General features: G+C 37.2%; 1 long non-coding RNA gene across 1 annotated transcript in view; it reads left to right on the plus strand.

Moving 5' to 3' along the window:
* LOC103097165 (uncharacterized) overlaps positions 1 to 15,756 on the plus strand; it is a 247,936-nt gene extending 232,180 nt beyond the window's left edge. Inside the window, exon 5 of the long non-coding RNA XR_008917627.1 lies at positions 13,540 to 15,756. This is a non-coding gene — a long non-coding RNA (uncharacterized LOC103097165). The remainder of the gene's footprint in view (positions 1 to 13,539) is intronic.
* Positions 15,757 to 27,633: the final 11,877 nt, after the last annotated feature.

Here is a 27,633-nt window from a genome sequence, read left to right on the forward strand (position 1 = left end):
TCAGCTCTTGTTGCCCTGAGTCTGAACTGTGGCCAAGGGGTCAAACCCAGGGTGAGTCAACCTGACTTTCTCTCAGGGGGCTCAGGTTGCCAAAGCCTGAGTTCCCCCAAACTCAAGGAGGGAGGAAAAGAGTTTTAGATAGAGACAGGGACCCCTTTTCCCCACTTTCTTCTCCCATTCTTTCCTTGATAGTTTTTCCTTTGTATTATCCTGATTCAGTTAAGTTGACATTAAAAAGTTATCTGTTCCCCAAGCTGTGAACAAGTGTGAGTGAACAGATCAAGGGGAGACCCTTTGGTCTCAAGTAGTGGAGGGGGGACAAGAGGGACAAGAGCACATCTGGGAGAGCAGCCTTAGCTAAGGAGGGAAGGCAGAAGGGGGAAAAATCTTCAAACCCCCTCTCCTCTCTCTGAGCCAACACTAAACAGCAGCTGTTTCCCCTGAATGCCACTTTGAGAAGGGGGGTATCCACTCTTCTCTTTCTCTATTCTGAAATACTGAACCCCTCGTTTACAACTTAACAACTCCTCGAATACAGATGACGCCATATGCTATAATGATAGGCAAAGGATGGGTATTTACAACTCCTTAGTCTTCAGATTATTTGCTGTCAGAATTGCAAGACTTTTTTATATTGTTTGATTTGGGTATGAGATCTTTTCTTATGCCACTGCCTTGAAAGTCTCCATCTTCCCTAGTGGTATACCTTGCCCTCTCCTGGTCTCACCATACATGGTGTCTTGGCAAAATACTAATGTAGGAATGTCAAATCTTATGTGTAGAAGATTTAAGACAGCTGAAAGAGCATCACACCATGATGATTATGTGCAGCCATTTCCCACATTAAGTGCTTTAAAGATGAGACTTTTTTGATGATCCTTTAAAAAAATAAATAGAAATGTGCTTGCTATTTGACATAGATTGATTAGCTGGCATCAAGGGAAAGTTGTCCTTTGAAATCTATAGGCATCATGTTGCAGACATGACCTCCCTGACCCATGGAGATTAGTAATGGTCTATGCAGGCTGCTCGGTCAGCATGTCTGGCAGTGCAATACACAGCTCCCAGCTGGTGCCTGTTTGAGGAAAGCACTGCTGAACTCTACAGTAAAGACACTGTGTTTCAGTGCCACCATATTGGAGGATGGAACCTTGCTGGGAGGTTTATCAAAGTGTTCCTGCCCTAATGTGCAGGAGAGACCTGTAAAGATGCCAGCCTGTATTTAGAGTCCTTTTGCAGGTTATTCAAACTTAAGTAATGCTTTCCTGTCTTGTATAGAGTTCTCAAAGTAGGACATCTGGGCTGATTAAAAAGTCTGTGGCCTCAGGGTTGTTCCTAAAGGGAATTTGAAACGAAAATTGATCTCAATCCAAAGGGCCAGGTATAATGTGATAGCTTGGAGTCCTTGAGTCAAATCAGTGTAAGAAAAATGAGAGCAGAATAGAGCTGGGACATGGGGAGCTTTGGTTAGTTACAGTTCCCAATGTAAGAACATTTCAGGAGGATAGAAGTGAACACTCAAATGCTCCATCCATTTGCTTCCACAAGTTCTGGAGATTGTCCATCAACAGTGCACATGCAGTCAAAACTTGTAATAGTGAGAACATAGATAGTGATCACTCCCTCTTTTGGCTTTAGTATAGGGAGAGGGGAAAAAAAACAACAAAAAACCTCCATCAGGATTTAAGAATTGAATGAAAATCTCTCCCTTAATACAGTTGAGCTTAAGTTTGTCCCATTCATCTTTCCAAATGAACTTTCATTATTTGAAAATGATACTTGGAGTTTTATTGGATCTTTAACTCTGAGGGACCAACCCTAAACTTACTCTGTACAGAGATTAGCTGAAAGACACTATGTTTTTTGAAGGGCAGCCATTCAATAGTAGGCATTGGTTATTGCATGGGTTAGTGACTTTCATCTCTACTAACCTTGAAATTGTTTTTCTTGCTCTGTAATTTTTCTTTCAGTGCTTTTGTTCATGCAAATTTGGGCTTATCAATTTGCTGCTATTTCTCTTGCTCATTGATGCCCATTGAATTGCTTGGTGATATAATGTTTGGAAAGTTATAGCATCTGGGCCTGTTTTTCCTAAATTTACCTTTGAGAATTTTTATCAAATGATAATTTCTGTTTAAAAGCCTATAGTAGTTCCATGACATGAATTATTGATTTTTTTCAAGGGTTTAATGTCCCTCATCTTATCTGTTTTAGTAAGGAAACTTTTGTAAGCATTTTGAAAGGGAGTAGTTTAGAAAAGGGAATGAGGGCCTGCCTTCTTTGGGTCTCATTTGCCTTATCTTTCAAGTGAATGGGTTAAGCTAGAAGATCTATAGAGAACTGTCTGGAATTCTTTCGTTCAGTAATGAAGAAACTTTTTTCTTAACTTACATGCGGATCTTGGCAACATCCAGCTTGAAGTGAAATTAAACTCTGCTCAGTGGACCCGTAGGAGACCTCTCTCAGATGATTCAATACATTGGAACCAGATAGTTATATAACTGGCCCAGATTGCATATACTGATGATTTGCATGGTGTGATTGAATAAGAACATATTTGTTGATCCCAAATCAACAACTGAATGAAAATTTCTCCTTTAATACAGTTGAGCTTGTTTGTTCCATTCTTCTTTCCAAATGAACTTTCATTATTTGAAAATGATACTTGGAATTTTATGGGATCTTTAACTCTTAGGGACCAACCATTGACAAATGGTAAATAATCTAATAAAAGCACTATATATCAGATATCTGGAGAGGGGCCTTCATGTGCTATTTCCTAGAAAGACAACATGATTAAATGGCAAGAACATTCACTCAAGCCAGTGGATGTGGTTTAAATCTTTATTCTTTAAGCTTGCTGCTTGAATGACCATGGCAAGTCAGTGGAATGTTCTGGTCCTCAGTTTTCTCATCTGTAAAAATGAGAGTATTGAATTAGATGACCTCCAAAGTCCTTTCTAGCTCTGGATAAACTTTTGGTCTTTTGGGGTGTTAGGGAAATTTTTAGTGATTCTTATCATAGGATTGCTACAGTTTTGCATTCAGTAGAAAATTCAAGTGATTGGAAGATATTTCAGGAAAAAGTAAGGTATTTATACTTTTTTTTTTGAGAGTAGTAACAATAAATTTGGATTTGTAGTGATTTGGCTTTTCTTGCTTGTTCTTAGCTTCCCAGAAGTAGACGCCAAAGTAAACCAGAGGAATTAGATAGGTAGGAAAGAGTTTTCTTCCTTCCCCCTTCCCCATCCAATGTGCCATGTTTGTAGTGCTATACACAACAGCATGAAGCCAATATCTATTCGCTGATTGTAGTGGAGAAGAGGAAGGCAGCAGAGACCAAGAATAAAACCTGGTAAAGAGGCCACATCAGCTCTGCCTGGCAGACTGGTAGAGTGGCTTGGGTAATTACCCTGGTGCCTGGTGTATGTGTGCTTTTTCCACTGAGTTTAAAAAAAGGCTTCCCTTTAACTACTAGGTCCTCCAGAAGTCGGACCACTTTTGCACTTGGTGGTTTTTCTTTGCGGAGTCTTTGCTGTGTCTGGGCTCCATGCTGTGTTTGCTGACTCCAGTATAATACTCTTGGCCCTGAAGCTTCACTTAGCCCTGGCCCTGCCTGGTCTCCTCCTCCTGGTCCCTTGACTGAGATCACAGAAGGCTTGTGAGGACATGCCTTTTTGGGAAGAGTGCCAACAGAAACCACATGACTGCATGGCTAGACGGATACATGTGTGCTCAAGGGATGGAGTTTTCTTTTTTTGCTTTTGCTTTATTTTCTCTTCTTTTTCCCCTCCTCCCCATTTTAGCTTAAATAACAACTAACTGACTCAAATTGGCAGAAGTTGTATGGAGAGAGTAGTGAACTGTGGGTGAGAGCTAATCTGACTTTTGGATTTATACCGTGACAAAATAAGAGCTCTGCTCCCAAACTCCCCCTAGCTGCCTACTCCCTACCTTTTTTCCCCTAGCATTTAAAAGTTGGGATCATGTGTGGTATGTATGACCAAGGAGAGTTTTAGAAAAGTAAGCCTTGGTCAGCCTGAAGTTTTTCCCTTTTTCTATTTTCATTATCCTTCAGGATGTCAAAAAGCCCTGATTTTGTCCGTGTTATGAATGGTAATTTTCCTATTGCTTTGTATGTGATCTTTGAGTTCTGTGGCCCAAATAATCCACCACCCTGTAGCCCATCTGATTATGAACCTCAATGGACTTCAGGTGGTCTTTGGGCAATAGTTTATTAGTGGGCTTGCTTTCAGGTCTGTCCTAGTTAAGTGAGTCCTTCAAAAGTTTGCCCTTCAAAGTAGGGACATTAATTCATTGCTGGTGGAGCTGTGAACTGATCCAACCATTCTGGAGGGCAATTTGGAACTATGCCCAAAGGGCGACAAAAGAATATCTACCCTTTGATCCAGCCATAGCACTGCTGGGTCTGTACCCCAAAGAGATAATGGACACAAAGACTTGTACAAAAATATTCATAGCTGCGCTCTTTGTGGTGGCCCAAAACTGGAAAACGAGGGGATGCCCATCAATTGGGGAATGGCTGAACAAACTGTGGTATATGTTGGTGATGGAGTACTATTGTGCTAAAAGGAATAATAAAGTGGAGAAGTTCCATGGAGACTGGAACAACCTCCAGGAAGTGATGCAGAGCGAGAGGAGCAGAACCAGGAGAACATTGTACTCAGAGACTAATACACTGTGGTATAATCGAACGTAATGGACTTCTCCATTGGTGGCGGTGTAATGTCCCTGAACAATCTGCAGGGATCCAGGAGAAAAAACACTATCCATGGGCAGAGGACAAACTGTGGGAGTAGAAACACCACGGAAAAGCAACTGCCTGACTACAATGGCTGAGGGGACATGACAGAGGAGAGACTCTAAACGAACACTCTAATGCAAATATTAACAACATGGCAATGGGTTCGAATCAAGAACACATGTGATACCCAGTGGAATCACGCGTCAGCTACAGGGGGTGAGGGGGAGGAAAAAAAAATGATCTTTGTCTTTAATGAATAATGCATGGAAATGATCAAATAAAATACTATAAAATTTAAAAAAAAGTTTGCCCTTAACTTTCATGACATCTGAGAAACTACCTACAGGAACTGAAGTGAGCTCAGTACAGGACTTCACTAAATCCCAGTGTCTGCTTCTTGTCAGTTATTTGATTAGTTTCTATTTTTGTTGGTTTCAGAGGGAAAATACTCATACATGCAAGTCAATTATATAACTCCTCTTTACCATCTTACTATACATTGGAAAGGGATAAGGTAAGAGGTCCTCCAATTTTTCTATTGAAGTGTCCTTGGACGTTGGTTATAGTTTTGTTAATCTTTTTGGGAATGTCCATACCTGAAACTCTGATTTGTTTATTTCACTGAAAAAGGAAATTTTATGGCAGAAATAAGCCATCTATGAAGGAAACAAACCTATGGCTGCTTATTCATCTTTGGTGTCTACCTGTTTCTCAACTCTCACCTGTGGTTCCAAGAAGCTATAGCAAGCACAGTGGCCATATCCCAGGAAAACATTCTAGATAGTCAACCTAAAACAGATTAGGAGGAACTGACAGGCTTCAAACTCATTCATGAGTTAGGAGAATGCATCCACTAAGCATATAAAGACTTTTCCTGGTGGAATGGGTGGATGAGAATAATTTGTTCCAATGCACAAAGGAGGTGATATTGAGTACTTAAGCTTGGTCAGACATTGAAGACTCCAAGTGCATTCACATTATATCCTGAGACATTACCAGTCATCCTGACTTTGTCTTACCACTGGACTTTGATGATTCTGGAAGAAAGAGTAAGGCTGACAACTTTGTGTAACTGTGCCTCAATTAAATTCAATTCATGCATGAATCAAGACATAACCCCATTATGATATTGGCCCTCTTAAAAAATGAGGAATGGGGGACAGCTGGGTAGCTCAGTGGATTGAGAGCCAGGCCTAGAGACAGGAGGTCCTAGGTTCAAATCTGGCCTCAGCCACTTCCTAGCTGTGTGACCCTGGGCAAGTCACTTGACCCCCATTGCCTAGCTCTTAGCACTCTTTTGCCTTGGAGCCAATACACAGTATTGACACCAAGAGGGAAGGTAAGGGTTTAAAAAAAAAACGAGGAATGAACAAAAACAACAACAATAGCCTGAAGCTCCTCTTTTCTTTCTATGCCATGGTTAATTAAAAAAAATTAATATAAAATAATATCATGACCTATAATATTTAGAATTAATAATTTAACATTTATGTGATTATAAAATAATATATGAAATATAATATCATTTGTTATATTTATGCCTATTTTTATTTATAATATATTTTTATAACATAAAATATAATCATGGCTTATATTTGTAACAACATTCTCATTCCCTATCCCTCCCTCCCTTCTTCTTTACATAAACATCAAGCACTGCTATTCATTTTGTTTTTCCTTCTACTATCCCTTTTGCTTTTTAACTATGGTTATTCTATCATCCTTCCCCCATCTCTGCCTTAGAGGCCTTGGTGTGAGCTGTATATAGGTCACTTGGCAAAAAAATTGGGGAACTCTAAATTTACTATCCTAACTTTGTGTTCTCGTGTAGGACTCCTATAGCTCAGACAAATATATGAGATAGAATGATTTGTTAAGTATTAACCACTCTGGTGAGATACTCAGCCCAAGAATAGAAGGCCTGGAGTTTTTCTTTCATTATGACTATAAAAATTTAATAAAAAGATGGAGGGAAGCCCCACAGGAACATGTACCTCATTTCCTCTTTAGTTTCTTGGGTATTTGCTGTGTGGGGACCCCTGGCACCTATGTAAGCCTATCAATATTATTATATACCTATATAAAAATGAATATCAGGACAGGTATAGATATGTATAAACATATGGTGCTTATATTTATATTTGCTGATTTTTATCTATATGTTTTAAAGGTTTCAAAATCTCTGAAATTGTTTTTATAGGTACTCCTTACTAAAAGAGATGCCAAATGATTTGCCCATTGTGATGCAGCTAGTAAATTATTGAACTACAATTAGAATACATGACTTACTACTACTGTCCTATGCCATTTCTCTTATATTGCGTTGCCTCTTGCTTATAAGTTAGGTTTTAACTTACAAAAAGATCATTTACCAATATTGTACCTCCCCACACACTCTTTCTAGTACACCTAGATGGCACAGGACTTGAAATCAAAAAGACTTGTCTCCATGAGTTCAAATATAGCCTCAGACATTTGCTAGTTATGTGACCCTGGGCTAGTAACTTTAACCTTGTTTGCCTCTCCTGAAGAGTTAGATATGACTGAAAATGACTATTGTTGCTATGTACAGGGGTATTTCCTCAACCGGCACTAAAATTCATGGGGTCCCACTTGGGCAACTGCCTCTAGAGTTCAAAGGTATATCCTGTAGCACCAACCTTCTGAAGCCTCAGTTCATAAACCATCTTATTAATAATCTACCACCAGACTCAATTAGCAAGGATTTTCTCATATGACACAGTAAGAAAAGTAGTTTAAAAACATTTCCCCTCCCCTTATCCCTAAAAGCCATAAATCTTTATTTTTTCATTTGAAAAAATTTATTTAATTGATTTTAGAATATTTTCCATGGTTACAAGATTCATATTCTTTTCCTCCCATCCTTCCCCTATCCCCCTCTCATAGCCAACAAGCAATTCCAGTGGGTTTTACATGTGTCATTGATCAAGACCTATTTCCATAGTATTGATATTTGCACTAGGGTGATTGTTTAGAGCCTACATACCCAATCATATCCCCATTGAACCATATGATCAAGCAGTTGTTTTTCTTCTGCGTTTCTATTCCCACAGTTCTTTCTCTGCATGTGGAGAGTGTTCTTTTTCATAAGTCCCTCAGAATTGTCCTGGATCATTGCATTGCTGCTAGTAGAGAAGTCCATTACATTCGATTGTACCACAATGTATCAGTCTCTGTGTACAATGTTTTCCTGGTTCTGCTCCTTTCACTCTGCATCACTTCCTGGAGGTTGTTCCAGTTCACATGGAATTCCTCCAGTTCATTATTCCTTTTAGCACAATAGTATTCCATCAATAACATATACCACAATTTGTTCAGCCATTCCCCAGTTGAAGGATATCCCCTCCTATTCCAATTTTTTGCCAACACAAAGAGCACAGCTATAAATATTTTTATACAATAAAGCCATAAATCTTAAGAGAATTGCCTTGAACACTACATGATAAAGTGATCTGCCCAGAGACACATAGTGAGCATGTGTCTGTGGAAATGCTTGAATATAGTACTAGTCCTCTTGGCTGGGAGGGCAGTTATCTGTCCTTATTCTCATGGCGGAAACAAAATTGCCCTATGGCTGTTTCGATTTGCTTTTGTTCTCTTGTGAGTAGTATTAAAATGTATCATTTATTCCCCCTTTTTATTTTTATTTTTGGATCTCTATCATTATTTACTAACTCATCTCCCATGTCCTCTCTTAGAGTTAATAGATATAGTTAAAAAAAATAATCCCCCACATTGGCCAGGTCTTAAAATACAGATATCATTCTGTGTCTCTAATTTATTTCTTTTTGGCCAGTCCCTGGGTCAGCTGCTTCACCAATAATCTTCCAAAGTCATGACTGGTTACTGTACTTAGTAATCAAAGTTCTGTTCCTTTTCAAAGTTGTCTTCCTTTTTAAAGATAGTTCTTGAAAACAGTCTACAAAGATGAAGATGGGTTTTGTTCTGAGTTGGTGTAGATCTAACAATTTAGAGATTCTTGAAATATTAAAATAGATTAAACATTACTTCAATATTGAATTTTTCGGGTCATATCTATGGTTAAGTGAGACATATTTAAGAAATGGAGAAAAACATAGTTGTTGTATAAATCACACCCTACCAATTTGTGTTTTATTTAGAGGGAAAGTATTACATCATTATGAGCAGTCAGGTGGCACAGTGGATAGAGTGAAGGGCTTAGAGGCAGGACAAATCCTCTTTCTAATTTCATATCTGACCTCATATATTTACTAGCTGCCTAATCCTGAGGAAGTCACTTAACCCTGTTTGCCTCAGCTTCCTCATCTGTAAAATGAGCTAGAGAAAGAAATGGCAAACCACTCCAGTATCTTTGCCAAGAAAACCTCAAATGGGGCCATGGAGAGTCTGATGTCACTGAAAAATGACTGAACGACATGACAGCATTAGGATCTGTTCTTCCAAAAGTCAAGTTCATAATGAAATAGATGGGGGTAATCTATATTTATTTGTCAGCAGTATTTAACCTAATACTATTAATAATTCAAGGTAGTGTTTTAAATTGAGCATCATTTGTTCTTTCAGCTTAGCATTCAGGTGTCTGTGATAATTTTAAAGTCACTGACCCCATTTCCCACAAAAGATGAATGTAGTGTGTTGGACAAAGTGTTGGAGCTGGAGATGGGAAAACTTGAATTCACATCCTACCTCTGATATAGGTTTATTGACTATGGATGTAAAGACCATGAAGTGTGTGATAATAGAATGTATACAGGAGTATGATGTATAGAAACCCTGGGAAGGTAGGTTGGAGTCAGATCATAAAAGACTTTAAATGCCTAGAGGAGTTTATTTGCATTCTAGTACCTCAAGTATCTCTCTTTTAGGATTACAGTTTATAAGATCATAATAAAAAGTGTAAAGTACTTTGCAAACTGTTAAAACTTTATATATATTGTTTATTATTAATATTAAATTTAGACAGGAGAATATTAGAATTTCATTGCTATGAAAGAATTTGGAGACCATGTATTTCAACTCCTTTCTGAACAAGGTTCTTATCTATTACATAAGCAACATAATTATTGAGCCTTTTCTTAAAGACCTCTTTTGAGGTCCACTACTTCCTAAGGCAGCTGGTTCCACTTTTGGACAACTCTAATTGTTAGGAAGTTTTTCCTGACATCAAGCCTATATCTACTTCTTTGCAACTTCCACCCATTGTTTCCAGTTCTGCCCCCTGGGGCCAAGTGGAATAAGTCCAATTCCGCTTCCATGTGGCAGTCCTTCAAATACTTCATGACAGCTATCACATCCCTCTTAAATCTTCATTTCTCCAGACTCAACATTCCAAGTTCTTCCAGCCTAGCTTCATATGGAAAGATATGATATGAGCAGGTGGAAATAATGTTGTGGTAGAAGAGATAACATCACCATTCTTCTTGTAATATGCTAGATGTCATAATGACTTTTTTTTAGTCCCTGTATTATTAATCGTATAGTGTGGGTGTAAGTGGCAACACGTTACAAACAAGAATATATGAAGAAGAAACAGATTAAAAGTAGTCATAAAAATATTGATGAGCCTAAGAAGATGGGCTAATGATAGAGTGATAGAGAAGGGGGACAGGGAGACCTTTGACAACAACAACAGCACATACTAATAATAATTAACATTTTTATAGCACTTATTATGTAACAGGCATTATGTACTTTATGTGTTATTATTATCCCCATTTTATAGACAAGGAAAGTGAGGCAAACAGAAACTAAGTCACCTATCCATGGTCACACAGCCAGTGTCTGATGCCAGATCAGATTTGAATTCTTATTTGAAATCTTCCTGACTTTGGGCCCAGAGCTCTATCTACTGTACCACCTTGCTGTCCTATTAGTATCCTTATAGAATCAAAAGAAAGGAAAGAAAGCCTACAGTATGTCAGATGTGATAAACTTATGGGAAGATATGTAAGGTTGTTGAGAATGGAAAAAAGAAATATTGACCTTTACCATTCAGTACCAACACTGAGGAGATCAAATATCCACTGGAGTATTTGAGTCATGAAGGTCTATGCCTTTCCACTATAGCTCAATATCTGGAGGTACCTGGGGTAGTCAGAATTGTTAAGGATCTTAATGGGTCTCAGCATCCTTTTTTGTCTCGTTTTTTCTTTTAGTCTAAAGGTGGTGGTATTGTTGATGGCATTTCCTGTACATGTTAACAATTGTGCATCTGTCCTAAGGAAATGTCACTAGTGTGAGTCCAGGTCACTGGGAAGTAAACTAGCCCTACTCCTAATATCCTGAGTTCATATTTATATCAATACTTTGATGGATTTAATAAGATTAGAAAGGGATTTTATGAATAGAGCTTGCCTCCCTGTTCCCCAGAATACTAATAAATAAACTCCTAAGATCTGCCAGATAAAAACAATCCAGTGGTGGTATTTGAACAACAAATCAGATAACAGGATACATACGACAAGCATGGTACCAGCTGGAGCTCTGTTCTAGATTAAGACAGGAATAAGGATGCAGGGTAAGTTCCCTGACATTATGAAGCTTAAAATGTAATTAGTAGAAAATAACACAGATGAAAATTGAACAGAGGAAGAATTTAAGGAGTTTACCCAAATGAAAAAATGCTCTCATTTAATAGATCTGAAAAACAACCTTCAAACGGATTTTCTTGGTTGCTAACACACCGAAAGTACATTGGCTGACTAGCTAGTAGATAAGACAAGAAACTCTAGGGATTTGGAATAGAGATATCAATATGTGACTAACTGACAAAATTCTACTCTCCTACCCTTGTGGCATCTAGAGTTTTCTTATTTCATTGATAGATGTTTGTGAATTATAAAATGTTGGTCTCTGAAGAATTAAAGTTGTGGATGTAGGTCACTGAATGGGACAATGGGGAAGGGCATGGTGCATTTAGACTGCATCTTATTGCTAATGAAGAATTGTATGGGAAAAGTGTCATAGAGGGCATTATTGGAGAGATATATGACATATGACATATGATACATGATTATAACAAGCAGAATGAATTGTCTTATAGTAAGAGTGAGGACTATGCATTGGAGCTCATGCAATAACAAGATACCTAGAAGATAACCCTTTAGTATTTTGGATGAATTTCCTTTGGAGAACATATATTAGAACTCAGACAAATGTCAGATATGACTGAGTGGGGATGGGTTAGGCTACATCTTAAGAGGGAGTGCCCAAAGCAATGACTTTACATAACCATTGAAGTATTAAAGTAAGCCTTTACATTTATCCTGAGGTGCCTTTTGTTGGGGTAGATAAATAGGATTCATATTGAAATTGGAGAAAAATATGTTGATGGAAAGTAGCATATGGGAAAGTATAAAGGGAAGTCAAGAAAAACCTACATCTAAATTCTGAATTGATAGAAATATGAGCAAAAAAGAGGTCATTTCTTCTATGTTCTGTCCTCTTGCTTATTAATTAAAGACTACTTAATGTAAATTAATGTCAGGGGCTAACCCTAGATAATTCACTTCCTTTCAATTCTATTTATTAAGCATCTTTTTATTCTAGAAGCTATGCTAGATATTGAGGATGCAAAGCTAAAAAACACAACTCTTCTCTCCCCTCAGGGTTCTTACAATATAATGAGGAAAAATTATAATCCATGCCCATAACTATAACCAAAAAAGAATTAATAAGCTATAGGAAAGTTGGAGATAAAGTGCTAAAGCAACATTTGAATCAAGAAAGTAAAAGGGAAAGGATCCTGGAGCAAGTCACTTCTGAGCTGAGCCTTGTAGAAAAAAGAGAATTTCAATATTTTCTGGATTTGGATATAAAGAAAATGTATCCTAAGAATGAGAGGTTGGAGACTGCATGATGAGATGAGATAAATATTGGCAGTTTAATTTTTAGGGGAAATTAGAGTACAAGAAGAGGAAATAGGATCGTAGATTTAGAACTAGAAGAAACCTTAGATACTATGTATCCTAGTGGCATCAAATTCTAATAGAAATGGGACTCCATGGGTGTATATTGACTTAAATTACAACAAATTAATGACATCCATGGCATATTTGTTTACTGTGTTAAGCTTTTCCCAATTATATTTTATTCTGTATCAGGCTATTCTCCAGAGCTTTGTGGGCTTCTTATGTATCGCTGAAGAGCTTGATAACACCTATCTAATCCACCATTTATCATTTTATAGACGTAGAAACTGAGGCCCAGAGATATTAAGTGACTTATCAAGATTTAAAATAAAGGCACTAAATAGAAGACCCAGGATTTGTACCAAGGTCCTCCAACTAGAAATTCACCCTTCTTTCTATAATAACATCCTCCTCATGTCAGTAGGGTTAAAATTTCATTAGAAGCTAGATTATGGAGGTCCTTAAATGCTAGACAAAGAAATTTGTAGTTTAATTTAAACAGTAGTGATCCAGGGAATGTTTTTGAAGAGAAGAGGTAAATGGTTAGACTTGAACACTAGGAAGATTATTTTGGTATCTGTGGGAAGGGTGGATTAGAGATAGGCAGAATTTTTTTAGTCTGCTTTGAGGGAAATGGTAAGAAGATAAGTACAATTTTGTACAGATTGAGTTTTAAAGTATATATTAGAATGGTCTAGGGGGCAGATTTGTTTTGGATTTGTGTTTGCCTCTAATAATATTATTAGGCCATAAATCAAGACCCCCATATCTTTTTTATTCATGATAAGGGAATTTCAATTGGGTGTGTGATTTAATGGACTTTCCATGACTTTACTCTTACATTAATGCTTTCTTTTCCAGGGAGGACTGAAGTTCTTGAGACCTTACTATATTTTTATGCATGTGAGATTTATTCTATTCCTACCATTGAGGACATTGATTGGAGCAGAAATTTGTATCACTGAATATTGAGACTGAGAGCTTTGGGAAATGGAAGCACACATATGGATTATTTTAAAAGATAACAAAAAAGCAAACCCCTAAAATACACAAAACCAAAACAACCCTAGTAAAAAGAAAATAAGTTCTCTTTGACACTGTTTTTTTCTTTCTTTTTTTTATTCTTCAAAAGCAAGATGGTCTTTTTAAAAATCTTGAAAATCAATACTTTTCCAGGTCACCCTTTGTAACATCACACAGCTAGATGGAACTCTTTGTTTTATCAAAGAATGACCCTTTCATCTGTTGAGATATAATTTCTGCCAGCATTTGATTTTGAAGGTTGTCATTTCATCCTCCAGTTTTTCTTTTTATTGTCCTATCCAGATCTACTTGAAGGTTTCGTATATTTGCTGTATGATTTTTTGTCATTGTTGTCATTTCTTTTCAGACCAAAAGGAAGAGGGAAAAATAAAGTAAAATAAACCATTTCTAACAATCAACAACCTCTGTTTAATTCCTGGGGTTTGTAAGACCAGAGACTGGTTTGGTTGTGCTTATTCTGTCCAGTTTTTATGATGCATGGAACTAGATAGGCCATTTCCTGTGTTTCACTAAGCCACTTTAAAAGGGGTCAGAATTCATTCAGCTCTTGAGAGTACATTTTAGCCCCCTGAAGCACTTGTTAACTAAATGGTGCCCTAATTGCCTCCAAATAACTCTCCCATTTCCCCTCTCTTAGAATATTTGTCCAGCAGGCTCTACCCCCATTGACTTTTGCTGTGCAAACTCCAATACCCTGTTAACATTCCATTAGGATGAATATAGAACCAAGAAAAGCTTGCATGTGAGTGAAAGGATCAGAAGTGAAGCTTAGACTGTGAGATTCAGAAAATGATTAGGTGGAATATTTTTTTGAACAGAGGCAAGACAGTGAAGCCAGGTGATGAAGTCAAAAGAAGGGAGTAAAGATATCAAAATGACTCTTTTGCCATTCTTGATCGTCATGGTATATTATGATATGTTCTGAAATTGTTTATTTGGTTCCTTTGACCAGACAAGCCTCTTTTGAATCCCTTCTTTTGTTCTCTTACCTTGCTTCCTAAGCTCTTTAAATAGGAAAGGATAGATAGAATTATAAAACTCAGAAAGGTTTTTGTTGACATTAACTTGAGGTATATAACCCAAGAGGCTCGAGATACACCAGACATAGCTCACAACCTTGGTGTTACCCTGGACTTCTGACTCTCTGTTACCCTATCTCCTTTCCCCCATATCCATTGTCAGGTCCTGTTATTTCTACCTTTGTTATGTCTCTGGTATATATAGTCTCTTTTCCACCACCCTGGAGTAAGCTCTTATTGCTTCATGCATGGGATATTACATTTGCCTTCTGGTAGAGCTCCCCGGCCCAAGTCTTTTCCCTTTCTAGTCCATCCTCAATTTGGTTGTCAAATTAATCTTCCTAAAGTAGCAATTCTGATCATAGCCAACCCACACCCTCCACTCATTAAACTTCAGTGGCTCCTTATTTCCTCCAAGAACAAATGTAAAACCCTCTAGTTGATGTTCAAAGATCTTCATGTTCTGGGACCTCCTCCCCACCATCAACTTTTCCATTCTTCTTATGCCTTAGTTCATCATCTCCTCAACCCCAATCTTTATGTAAAATGTACTGAAACTGTGATTCAATGACACTGTCCTTGCTGGTCCTTGAATTAGATTCTATTTCTCCCTTTCCAGGTAGCCCATGAACTCAAGAATTTTCCCCCCTCATTTTTACTATTCTTTCTCTTTCCTTCTTCCTTTTATCTCTCCCCTGATCAAAGCATCTCAGACCTAGAATGGATCTCAGAAGTTATCTAATTCAGAATATGTATGTGAAATGCCTCGGGATCCCTGTTGGGAATTAAGAGGCAAATTGAATATATTATATTATTTGTGAAGGTAGCTAGATAGTTTAGTGTATAGAGCACTGGGACTGGAGTCAGAAAGACCTGTCTTCAAATCTAATCTCAGATACTTACTAGCTGTGTGATCCTGGATAAGTCACTTAATTTTATGTGCCTCAGTTCTTCATCTGTAAAATGAGCTAGAGAAGGAAATGGCAAAACCATACCAGATTAAAAAAAACACCTCAACAACAACAACAACAACAACAACAACAAATACCCTAAATGGAGCTCATGAACAGCTGCACATGACTGAGATTGCTGAACAAGATGCAAGCATTATTAGTGACCCTGAAATACAATTTTCCTAAAGCCTGAGAAAATTTCTTCCGAGTCCTAGACATATGAGCCCAGTGATTATTTATGGCTGAAAGAGAACAAAATGGATCATGGAAAGAGGTGTATTAAGGGTAAGGAAGAACATGAATGAGTAGGAGAAACAAGAGGAAAAGGATAATTTTTTTTTCTGTTATAAATTGCCAACAAAATTCACACCACCACAGTTAATTGTATTATTATTATTATTTTTCCAGTTTAGAAGAGAACAATCTTTCTCTAGCTCCTTTTTAAAACTACTGCTGGTAGGGAATGTCATGTTTGTGCCCCCATTATGTTAGACTGTAAAAACATTTTTGTTTATTGTGTACAACTGCATCTTTTCTTGTCTTGTTAAGGGCAATGATAATGAGGAATAGGAAGCCTTCTTGATAGGTGATGAGGACATTACAAAAGTCCTGCTGTGAGTTAACTGCAAACTAAATTGTGTTCAAACTATCAGCCCCAGGGGGCTGGCCCCCACTGAGCATCCACGCTTCCTTTTTCTTTTTTATCTCTCTTCCTCTTGCTGAGGCTGGAAATCTTTCAGTTTAGACAACTCCTCCCTAACTTCCATAACAATATGTGGTGGTAAAAAACATAAGAATTGATCTTGTATTTTGAGTTACTGTAGCAACCTTTTGATAGAGAGGGATTCATTTGTGCACAGCTAAATTTAAGATACTACTTGAGTACTAATAGGCAATACAGTGATGGGCAGGACTCTTTAGGGAGGACTTGAGAAGATGGAAAAGGGCCAGACAACCAGGGTAGTGAATGTCCTCATGACTATGCTGCATGAAACTGTGTTGAAGTACCTGGGGCTTGTTAGCCAGGAGAAGAAAAGACTTGGGATATAATAGCTGTGTTCAAGTATTTGAATGACTATTTCATGGAAGAAAGATTGGAATTCTTTATTTGGATCCTGAGGGGTGGGTGAGTGGGTGGGGAAAATCCCTGTAAATCTAGGCTTGATGTCAGGAAAAGTTTTTTACCAACTAGGGTTATCCAAAAGTATAATGGACTACCCAAGGAAGTAGTTGGCTTCCCCCTCATCACAGATATTTAAGCCAAGGATGGAAGACCATCTGTCAGTTATGGCATGATGGAGATTTTTTTTTTTTTGGTGGGGGCCAGTATGGATTGTACTATATAGCTATTAGGATACCTTATAACAGAAATTTTCTGACTTCACATACTTCCCTTTCCATTGCCAAAGTGCCAACAAGACAGTATATTATAAGACCAATGAAAACTAGAGCTTAAGTTAGCCTGATAATGACCATGACTTCTAGAGGAGAGAAGATTTATCCCAAGCAGCTGAAAAAGGGATTAGATACAGAAGAAACTTGAAAAATGGTATTACCCTCACCAGTGGGAGTGTGAAGACTTCAAGTCTCTTGAAAGTAACCGGGTTTATATTATCCAGATGTGGAATTCCATATGTGGTGGGATAGGTGATTTTTATGGTGTGAAAAGGGGGAGAAGGGATAGGGACTAAGCAGAAAAGAAAAAAAATTAAAGGAGGAAAAAAAAAAGGTTTTGAGGCTATGGCCTACTCACATAGCTGCCATGTTGATTTTTTTCAGTGTTTCCCCCCTCTATTTGAACTTTTTGAAAACAGAGATTGTTTTTGCCTTTTTTAATATTTTTACATATCCAGTGCTTAGTACTGATAATAAGAAATGACTCCAGAGCTAAAGCCTGACTTCAAACCCTCCTCATGCTGATACTACCATTATTCTGACCTCAGCAGACCACTTTCCCCAATGTCCTTACTCCTTTCTTGCTGCCCAGGTCCCTGTGGTCTGCTGCTTTTGCTCCATTGCCTTGGTCACCTGATGGGGCTCTCTTTTGTCTTTTCCAAGTTTTGTCTCCTTGGATGATCTTGTCTGACTCCTTCTCATCCTTAGTGATAGACATTAATAAATGAATTCCAAATTGAAGTAAAGAGCATTTGACCTTGGTGTTCTCTTAATCAATAATCAATTAACAAGTATGTATTAAGCATCTGCTCTGTGCCAGATACTGTGCTGGATATTGGAGATATAGATGAAAGCATAAAAAATTGTATTATCAAGGAGTTTATATTCTAATGCAGAAGTATAGGTGTGTGTTTACATATACATGTACATGCATACCCATACCCATATTTATATCTACAGATGTATAAACCACAATGTGTATTCATACACACAATTACATCTGTGCATATCTACCCACCTACATAAATACACATATTTGTATGCACATAATTATGCATAGGCATATACTCATACATACATGCACATATATTTATATATGTGAAAGTATATTTGTTTTTTATATATGCATACATACACACATAAATATATACAGACATAGATATAAACAGACATATATTTGAACATATATGCAAAATAAATATAAAAAGATTAAATTCAAAATAGTTAAATACAAAGTAGTTTGGAACAGAGGACCCAGGAGGGGAATCGGCAGAGTCCAAATGTAAAAAGTAGTTCTTGAGCATTACATCTTAAAGGATGAGGGGAATTCTGAGAGTCCAGAGGAAGAGAGTACATTCCAGTTATGAAGGACAGCCAATGTAAAGACCCAAAGATGGGAGATTGAGTACTGGTTAGTTTGGCCTGATCACAGAATGTAGGAATGGGGGTGAGAGGGAGGTGATATCCAATGACATTGGAAAGATGGGTTGGGGCCAGAGTGTAAAGAGCATTAAAAACTAAACAGAGGAGTTTATGTTATCCTAGAGGCAACAGGAAGCTATTGGAGTTTGTTGAGTAGAGATTGATCTGATGAGGTCTGTGCTTAAAGAGAATCATTTTGGCAGTTCTGTAGAGGATGGACTGGAATGAGGAGAGACTTGAGTCAGGGAGCCCATTTGCATTAACCCTAGTAGCACTGTATTTTTCTCTTGCCACTTTTTTTGGGGGGGGGGGGGGATGATGCATTCTGACTTGTTGTTGAGCAGGTCATGCAATAATAGCTCATATTTATAGAATATTTAAAGTATTGTTGCAAAGCACTTTGCTCACAGCAATCCTGTGAGGTAATATCCATGTCATTTCTCCCTTCACTAGCACAGCTCATGTCATTTCTTTGTTGGTTTTCATGAATTACTCTAGATAAAAAGTTCATTCCCTGGCAGGAAAACTGTTTATAAAGCCTTTCTGAATTTAGCTAGGCTTGACTTTCAACAAAAGATATAAATTCATTGTTATTCCCAAACATGAATCCTTTACAACATGTTAGATCTATTAGAGTTTGTGCTTAACTGGTGTCCCCTTCAAAACATCAAGGTAATCTTTATGCCATGATGAAGCAGTTGGATTGGATTTTAGAGGAAGAGTAATAATTATACTAGTTCACAAATATACAGTATTTTAAAGTTTACATAGCAATTTCCCTATGAGTTAGGTTATGTGAATACTATTATCCCCATTTCATAGCCATTGAACCTGAAATTTCAAAAAATAAAATCATTTAACAAGGATCACAAAGTAAGTGCTAAAGCTGAGATTCCACCATAGATCTTCAAACTTGAAATCTATTGCTCTCCTCATTATACTATGGTACCCATGAGAGATACTAGACCTATCTGTTTGGCCCCAATGGGCAGAACTAGAACTGATGGGTAAAATCAGTTATGCAAAATTAGAATAGACTGCTTCCAGGGATCTTCAATAAAAAGGCTGATTGATCACTTGTAGGATATGCTGTAGATGATTGTTATTTAGATACCAGTTAGGCAGATGAGGGCCCTTCCAACTTTTTAGATTGTGTGAGTTTCTGAACTAGACCATCCAACAAAATGTAGATAGTTGACCATAGAGGACAGAAGTATTAAATTGGGGCAGCTTATCTCCTTTGATTTATTATTTACAAAACGAACATGTTCCTACCAATCAACAGCATAGGAATTGTGTAGTTTTGATGCCAAAAAAATTTAAGTGCTCCTTGTAGTAGCATAATGACACCAAGATTTGCTTAGAATTTATTCTCAACCTAATCTCTTGGCTCTGATTGAATTTCATTTTACTCAAAAGGTTAATATTTCATTGTTTAGGTAAGTTTTAAAATTTTGGGATGAAAATCTTAGTAAGAAATGACTTTTGTAATGTAATAGCTGTAGCAAACAGCCAAGACCTAATCAATAAAATGCTAGACACAGAATCAATAGCTTTTGGTTTTTCCTCACTAAATTGTTCTCGGGATAGGATTTATAAGCAAGATAGACATATGAGTCTTTTCTCCAAATACAAGGCCTTGGAAATGTAGGTTTGAAAAAAATTCAACTTTACACAAAAATAATTATTTGGGTATTTGTCAGGATACTCATTTGTATTTTTAAAACTCTTTTGAAAAGAGTAAGGAAATAGTATGTTCATATAGGAATGATAGGTCCTGATGGTTATAGGGAGAGTTATAAGAAATAATCAAGGAATGGTAACTTGAGTGGAGAATGAACATTAGTTCATTGTTTTGGTCATTGAGCATTTTCACACTGCTTCTTGGCTCCTACAAGGTTCTGTTCCCCCTGCCCTCTGCCTATCCTTGACCTTTTCCCACTGCCCAGCACTTAGATGATGGCAATCCATATAGTCTGGTCAGTTGTGGAACATCATCTGGTCATGGGTTCTTGGGAGGGGGTAGAAGGTGCTCCCTATTGTTTAGGAAATTTCAGCCAGTCAATAAATATTTATTTAACTCCTACTATATATCACGCACTGGGTTAAGCACTGTAAATATATAAAAGGGCAAGAGACAATCCCTGTCCTTAAGGAACACACAATCTAACAGGGGAATCAACAAGGGAATAAATATGTACAGCAGAGATATATTTAGAATAAATAGGGGCAAAATTAAAAGGGGAAAGGCACTAGAATGATGATGGATTAGAAAAAGCTTTCTGTGGAAGATGGAATTTTAGATGGGACTTGAAAAAAGCAAAGGAATCTAGTAGGTGGAGATAAGAAAAGAGAAAATTCCAGGCCTGGGGGACAGTCAGAGAAAATGCATGGAGCCAAGAGATAGAGTGTTTTATTAATGGAACAGAAAGGAGGCCAGTGTTTCTGGATTGAATTTCCCGAATGTTAATCCATCCTACTTTCTTCCTATTCAGTTGTGGGCACTGATCATCATCATGTTTCATTAAATCTTTACATACTTCTCTTTAAATTCTAATTATATCATGACATTTCTCCCTCGTAAGAACTTAAACTCACTAATAATTCTATATCTATGTACGACAGATAAAAATTGCAGCTTTCTTCCCTGGGGCACCCAGGATCCCCATATTACAACTGGTTTCCTGGGGTGCACCTGCTGATGATGCTGAGTGAGCTATACAGTCCTCAGCACTTCCCTATCCTCTATACTTTTCCCTTATTAAAATGTGTTTGTTCTTTGCTTGCTTCTCAAGGGCCTTGGTGACTGGTAAATTAATTTATCTCAAGGTGTTAATGGGTGATAATGACTTATTGTGCTACCTTTCACATATGAGATATTTGAGTTTTAATAATCAACTGTTTTAATAATAATAGTAATAAATAATGAGTTTTAATAATCATTGAATGATCAGTGATCGGCGTTTAGGTCTTTCCTGCCACTCAAATCATAACTTCTATGTCCATATGCTATGGAGCTTTGGTGTACAATTGGTTCTAGTTTTAACTTTACATTAAATGAGATTTCATTTTTGTACAGCTCTTCTGTCATCTGAACTCACTGGTCCCTTTTCAGTAATCTTTGCAAGGTCACAACTGTATAATTTGTCACATATAGTGCCCTTGGAAGAGAGGAGATATCTCTTATAAAACCATGGCGTCTGTCCTGAATGCCAGCTTAGATGTGTAAAGTGTCCAAAGGATGATTGTCTGATACACCAGTATTTAGTTGATTGTGCTTGCTTTAATTTTTTTCTTTTTTAAAAAAATCTCATGTCCTTTTTTGCAGGCTATTTGTACATTTATTAAACCAGAGAATGTGATAATTAGTTTGAACATTAGCTTGAATTTTGTCAGGTTGTGTACAATTTGGTCTGATACTCCAGCTGTAGAAACTGGGGAAAGATCATGTCTCAATATCTCAGACTGCTGTTATTTTAAGGCATGCTGCAATTAGAATGAATTTGTTATATCATTTAAGAATTCCTTAAACATGGAGGGATTTCTTAAGTTTATTCTCTTTGTTTTTGGAATAGGTGAAGGGAGTATTCTTAAAGCAATCATTTGCACACAAATGCAGTGAAACATATAGAAAGTGATTTAAAAAACACTTCCTCACAATAGTGAGGACAGTAATCTAAGTATCCTTTTTTGCCCCATTTTACAAAAGTGGGGCTTTGGATTACACAGTTCCTAAGTATATAGTTGCCTGTATTAGTAACTGAAAATAGAATTGGATAGCTCTGTGATTTTTTGCGGGGTGAAGGGCATGTTTCTGGACCTATTCATTTCATTGGTACATGGGAATGACTTCCACTGATTGAGAACTGGTCTCTAAATTAGTCGTAAAGATTTATTTGGAGCATTAAGAAGTTAATTGATTTGATAATAGTAACATTGCTAGTATAAGTCAAAGGCAAGATTTGAACCTATGTCTTTCTGATTCCAAAGTTAGCCTTCTATCCATTGCTATGTATCTTGAAGTTTGTACTGGATAGACAGTATTCTCACCTTGGGAATCAAGAAGTCCTGGGTTAAAATTCTAACTTCCATACTTTATAGCAATTCAGCCCTGAGCAATTCAGCACTGAGAGCCTCTTAAACTCTCCAAATTCTTTATCTGTGAATTGGGCATAATAATAGTGCTTTATTGTAAAGGTCAGATGAAATATACCTTAAGACCCCATATAAGCACCAGATAATAGATCAGTATCAGTTGAACTTTGAAATAATATGATAAATGTAGTAGATAATTTCCTTTGGAATCCAACACATTTTTATGGAGCACTTTATTGTATAGCTAGCATTAGGATATCATTATAAATATTTAGAAAAAAACATGATGTGGTTCCTGAAATTAAGGAGCTTTGGGAGGTTGGGTAGAAAAAGACTTTAAAATAATTACTGGTAACATCGAGAGCAATTAAAGAGAATATTCAATAATGGAAGGAGAGGTTGGCTAACAGGCTGAAATCATGAATACTGTGAAAGAAAAGAAAAGATTATAAACTAAAGTCAATACTTGAAGGATCTACGATTTTGAGGGTGTTATGGGTATAACATATATACTTGTAGATCACATCCTTTTTCTAACTTAGTAGATAGATTTTGTTGTGGCCAAAAATTTATCCTTCTGAAATGGGTTCTTGGTTGACAAACATCTATGATCTAGTGACACTGGCCTTCTTCCTGTTCACACATGATGCTCCATCTACAAATTCTGACCATTTTTACTTTTTTTTTCTTACATGATGACTTTTTTTGGATATTATTTATAAAAAAAACAAAATGATATACTAACCATGTATTATGTAACTCTACCTCTGTGTATAGTCCAATGTCTATAATTGGATCCTGTGTTGGGTCATCTTGATGATGTTGGGCCTGGCACATCTATAAATTGTTTTTGGTTTGACTCCTGTTCTTACAAGCAAACTATACTTATAAACACCCTTCCATGGGTGGAGGGCCAGGTCAGTACAGGCTCAATTTTCTCATTTGTTCATTGAGAGACTCGAGTTGTAATGTACACAACACTTTTGTTTTAGCATAGCCTATTTGAACTCGCCTGCTCCTTTAGTTTCTGGTTTCCCAACCAGCCACAGACTTTTTAAAAGTTTCCCTCTGTATTTTTGGTGAGTCTCTCACAACTACAGTGGCGGCAGCTGCTCTTTGAACTGTTTTTGGCAGTTCACACAAAGTGCCTGTGGGGCAGACTATGATAATTTCCAGAGGGAGTTCCCTTTAACTGGAAAGAGCATTTCATAGTGATCTCTAACAGCTGGGGATAAAAACTTCTAGACTTGCATTTGGTCTACATTTAGAGCTCAATTCAATGCAGGGAATACTTTTCCTGTGCATAGTCATTCTTCTACGATTCCTATATAACGGCTTCTTACCCATCTTTCTCTGTCTCTTTCCTTCTTTCTATTGGAGAAAATTCTCCTCTAAGATTTGCTGCTTGAGATATGTGATGTTTCATTAGAAGACATAGCTTTCTGATTTATTTTAAATAGCTATGATTCTCTGTTCATCCAGTGGTAGCACTTTTACTGGTAAGTCAATGGCGTGTATCTAGATGCAGGTAGTCAGATAACCATAAAGTAGGAGAAAATCTTCACTTCCAATACCCTTCAAATATTTTGTGAGTAAAAAGAAGTAGCTGCTTATTAGACCAGTAGAACAATTGGCCTAGTTCAATGCCACTGCTGTGACCTCTCAGTATCAAGAGACCGTTATCTGGGATATTTTGTTTATGTAAAGAAATGTGAATGAGTTCTCAACCTACTGTACTGAAAACCAAAGATTTGGGGGTTGACATCTTGGTGACTTCAAGACTTCGAATTCTTGTTTTGATTGTGGAGGGTTGTGTGTGTGTGTGAGAGAGAGATAGACAGAAACAGAGAGAAGAGAGGAGAAAGAGGAAGAGAGAAAAGAGAAACAGAGACAGAGAGAGAGAGAAGAGAGAGAGACAGAGAGAAGAGAAAGGAGAGAAAGAGAGAAAAAGAGAGAGAGGATGTACTTTTACATGTGAGACTTTTAAAATGTCATTATCATGAATGACAGATTTGTATTCTGGTAAATATATACTTCTCCATATAATTCTTCTTTAGTATTTCTACATTTGTGCTGTATAGGTTATCTAGTAGTATGCCTTATTTCTCTTGTTAGATGTCAGCTGACTTAAGTATAAAAGTTGCATCTTAGTCATAATTGATGACTCTGTGCTATCTAGAACAATACTATGCATGTCAGAGAAATTCAATAAATCTAATATATCTAATGATGATGATATTAATCTTCCTCTGTTATTTGTGACTATATGTGCATGCATGTATATATGTATTTATATGTATATACACATGTATATACATGCATACATTCATATACATATATTTATTTATTATTATTTATATTCAGGCCATCATAGAAAGAATAGGGAATTTCAACCTGGATTTGATTTTACTTCTTACTACAAGTGACATGAGGAAATCACTTCACCTATCTGAGACTAATGTTATTTGTCTCTAAGATAAGGATAATTCCATTCAATCAAGATTTATTAAATGACTACTAGGAGTCCAGGCTTTTGGTAATCACTGGAGATACAAAAAGAGACAGAGCACAGACCTTGCCCTCAAGGAGCTTCATGCAAGTAAATATAAACAAAGTGTGCTAGAGATACAGGATAAATAAAAAAATATTTAAGAGGGAGAGGAGTGGAATTAAGAGGGGGTTGGGAAGATTTCCTATGGATTTTAGTTGGTATTTAAAGGAAGGTAGATGGAGAGAGAGCATTCCAGGCACAGGAAGCAGCCAGAGAAAATGCCTGGAGCAGAGAGAGAGAGAGAGAGAGAGAGAGAGAGAGAGAGAGAGAGAGAGAGAGAGAGAGAGAGAGACATATACACACACACACACACACACACAGAGAGAGAGAGAGAGAGAGAGAGAGAGAGAGAGAGAGAGAGAGAGAGAGAGAGAGAGAGAGAGAGAGAGAGTCAATTTGTGGAATAGCCAGAGGTCAGTGGCACTGGATTGAAGAATATGTTGGGGAGTAAGAGGTAAGAAGACTGTGGGCTAGGTTATGAAGGAAAGACTTTGAATGCCAAACAGAACATTATGTATTTGTCCTGTTTTTCCTTGTGCAGCATGATCATGAGGAAAATGCTTTGTATGTGCAGTATAAATGGGAACTATCATTATATACAGATATTTGCAAATGAGTGATCAGTCATATTAAATTATTCATTTTTCTGTTCATGCCTTCAAAACTCATGTAAACTATTACATTAAAATACAAAATATAACCTATTTTTAACTCTTTCCACTTTTAAGTTTAGATGTCAAATATACTCAGTCACTTGGACTCTTAATCACTTGGCCTAAAGGGGCCTCTTCTAACCTTGATTAATGAGAGCAACCTTGAATTAGTTTACCTGAGGCACTGGCCCACTCAACGATTCATGTTTCCCCTGGACTATTTTCATCCTCAGGGGCCAAGCCCAAAGGGTTGTCATCTTTCTTCAGCTCTTATTCCACAAATTTACTATTTGTCTGGGGTAATCTCTGAAGTAAAACTTTGTTGTATTTTGTCTCTAGGATTCCCCAACATGGATAAATGGTAACCCCACTTTCTAAGCAAACACTCAATGTAATTAACGCATATTAGATAAAATAACTTTTATTGTACTCCACAGAAACAGTAGAAGATGCAAAGAATTTAATGGACCACATAAACTAAGAAAATGCATACAATACTCAGAGGATTCCTAGAAGCTTGCAGGTAGATTAAAACACACATACACACACATGCAAACACTCATAGAGGCTCCAACATTCCAGTGATTCTTTCTTTATTTCTCCATAAAGAACATATTGAGGTCCTCAACTATCTAGGAAAGGAAAAACAGTTTTTGGACCTCTCTAAATGGTAATACTTTCCCCCCCATTCTCTAAATTGCTCACCATGAGAGTGAGTGGCAAAGCCCATCTCTGTTCTCTCCAAACTCCCTTAAGTGGCTTTAACTCTTCAGATATGGGGGTTATACGTGAACAATGCTTTTCTTTCCTTAAGACTGGATGATGTTCAGAAACTATGTGGATCACCCTTTCTTTTCTCAAGAAGTGTGCTGATTGGCATTTGTTTTCTTTTTCCAGATTTCTGGAATTTTCTTTTCCCAGGTTTCTGAGTTCTTGAACTTGTGTCCTTTCAAATTTAGGGACTCTTGAACTTGAGGCCACCCACAAAGCAACTCCTCAAGTCTGGTGATAACCATCTTCTTAGACTAGAAAGTTAAGTTCTGGGATCATGTGGCCAAGGAACCAAGAACTCTCCCTTGTCTAAGAGAATATCGAGGTTTAGGAACATTGTCCATGGACTTTCCTTTTAAACTGTGTCAGCATAGATGTCAGCTTATGCCATATGCTTCTGCAGGAAATATATCAGTTTCCCATTGTTTTTTGGACTAGGAAAGTGCCTTCATGATGTGCCATTTTAGGATTTCAGCCTTAACTCTCTCATGTACTTTTTCCATAAGCTACCATCAGTTGTTTCTGGTGACAGGAAAGAGAAGACTTCCTTTTTGTCTCAAGCACCCTCTACTTACTTCCCACCCATGCTCACCTCCTTTGGAAGGTTACAAGATTGAAGCAAAAGGAAGATCAGGGCAAGTCAGCTTCCTGATGGCCTTTCTATCCTTGGAAGAAGAGGGCAGTTTCATTTCCAGTAGAAAGGTTCATGATTTCTGTATTTTCTGTCTCCTTTTTGAATCATTTTCTGGGCTCCTTAGATCTTCACAGAGATAAAAGATGAGCAGTCACTGGTCGACATCAGTTCTATGTTGAGAACATTAGAAATTTGTATTCCCTTCTTGGGAATAGCACAAATCCCTGAGATTTCTGAAAGAACACTTTTGAAAAGACTGTCACCCATTTGTCTGACATCCACATTTTTTCCTTAGCTAAACTGCTTCCTTGAATTTATATTTAAGTGGACTTGGGATATGATTCAAGTATATGCTACTGTGACTTAATCTTTGGACACTTTAAATCCGACGAACACCATCATCTGTGGGTTATATTAC

Source organism: Monodelphis domestica, chromosome 3 (genome assembly GCF_027887165.1).
Source record: "Monodelphis domestica isolate mMonDom1 chromosome 3, mMonDom1.pri, whole genome shotgun sequence".
NCBI lineage: Eukaryota > Metazoa > Chordata > Mammalia > Didelphimorphia > Didelphidae > Monodelphis > Monodelphis domestica.